This window comes from Cherax quadricarinatus, chromosome 54 (genome assembly GCF_038502225.1).
Source record: "Cherax quadricarinatus isolate ZL_2023a chromosome 54, ASM3850222v1, whole genome shotgun sequence".
NCBI classification, from domain to species: domain Eukaryota; kingdom Metazoa; phylum Arthropoda; class Malacostraca; order Decapoda; family Parastacidae; genus Cherax; species Cherax quadricarinatus.
Window position 1 is genome coordinate 13,750,210 of NC_091345.1, and position 2,134 is coordinate 13,752,343.

Below are 2,134 nucleotides of genomic sequence, written 5' to 3' on the forward strand. Positions count from 1 at the left end.
ATATATATATATATATATATATATATATATATAAACACTGATCTCTGGCTGAAGGAGACTCGAACCTACTAACCTTAGAACAAGGTACGCAGTGCTATACCAATCTACCCACACTGGACAATACCTTGGCGTGTAGCTTGCTCTACACGTTGATCCAAGGCAGCCAGCTTTCAGGGAGAAGGTTTACAGCTTTTCATCTCATCCCCTGCATGCATCAGCCTTACTAGAGATTTTAACAATGCAAGGAATTCGCAAGAGCAGGCGAAATATACACAAAAGCTGGCTGCCTTGGATCAACGTGTAGAGCAAGCTACACGCCAAGGTATTGTCCAGTGTGGGTAGATTGGTATAGCACTGCGTACTTTGTTCTAAGGTTCGTAGGTTCGAGTCTCCTTCAGCCAGAGATCAGTGTTCGTGTATATTTCGCCTGCTCTTGCGAATTCCTTGCATTGTTAAAATCTCTAGTAAGGGTGATGCATGCAGGGGATGAGATGAAAAGCTGTAAGCCTTCTCCCAGAAAGCTGGCTGCCTTGGATCAACGTGTAGCGCAAGCTACACACCAAGGTATTGTCCAGTGTGGGTAGATTGGTATAGCACTGCGAACCTTGTTCTAAGGTTCGTAGGTTCTAGTCTCCTTCAGCCAGAGATCAGTGTTTGTGTATATTTCGCCTGCTCTTGCAGGCGAAATATACACAGTCTTTTTCCCTTCATTTCAGCCGGCTACAGCAAACCCTCAATTCTTTTGTTTGGAGAACATGAAATTCAATCATCAGAGGGTGTTCAGCAGGGTGACCCACTCGCTCCACTTCTCTTCTGCTTGGCAGTAATAGAACTAACTTCCAGCCTACGCAGTGAGCTCAATATCTGGTACCTGGATGACGGCACTCTGGTAGGTACTGAAGAGTCCCTGGTGGGGGACCTACAACTGGTGAAAACACAGGGAGAAGACTTGGGACTCATCCTCAATCCCTCCAAGTGTGAAATCATCACAGCGAACCAGGAAATAATCAATGCTGTGCGAAGAATCCTCCCGGAAGTCTCAACTACCACTCCGTCCAACAGTACCCTCTTGGGGGCACCGCTGGGTCACCAGGCCATCGACACTGTCCTCAGAGACAAATTGAATGACCTGATGAGAATAGAGGAGAGAATAATCGATCTTGATGCCCATGATGCACTGTATCTCCTCACAAGGTGTCTTACTATGCCAAGACTCACTTCTTGAGGTGTGCACCCTCTTTTGACAACCCAACACTCGATGAATATGACGCACACCTGAGATCAACTTTTAAGAAGGCACTGAACCTGTCACTAGAGGATGAGCAATGGGATCAGGCAACCCTCCCAGTGCGACTGGGAGGTATAGGGGTGCGTAAAGCAACGCATGTTGCTTTACCTGCTTTTCTGTCTTCGTGTTTGGCTTCCAGTGCATTAGTCAAGAACGCTTGAGAGACGTGGTAGGAGCTCAAGACCCCAGGTTTACTGAAGCAGCGATTCGGTGGGACACCCTTACAGACTCCTCCAGTAGACCAGCTCCTCCCAAACAGCACAAACAGTCCCACTGGGACAAACCGATCATGGAAAAAATCGCCAACACAATGCTCTCCAATGCTTCAGGAAAGGACAAAGCTCGTCTCCTGGCAGTGAAGGCACCACACTCAGGAGATTTCCTGTTAGCTGTTCCCAATTCCTCCCTGGGCACCCGTCTCGACCCACAGGCCATTCGGATTGGTGTTGCTCTCCGCCTAGCCGCCCCCATCCTCACCGAACATAGGTGTATTTGCGGCAGGGCGACAGCTGATCAATTCGGACTTCATGGTCTCGTGTGTCAGACAGCAGAAGGGAAGTATGCCAGACATGAGGAGGTCAATGACATCATAAAGAGAAGCCTCGCCACAGCCCGTTGCCCAGCTCAACGGGAACCCCAAGTACAGAGATCTGATGGAAGTCAAAAGCGTCCTGATGGAGCCACTATGCTACCCTGGAAGGATGGAAAGCAGATTGCCTGGGACTACACCTGTGTTGCCACATTGGCAGACACCTACATGCCATACTCCGAAGTGGAAGGGGGTGGAGCTGCCAGCCACAGGGAGACTCAGAAGATCCGAAAATATGAAGACCTTCCCCTTTGCTA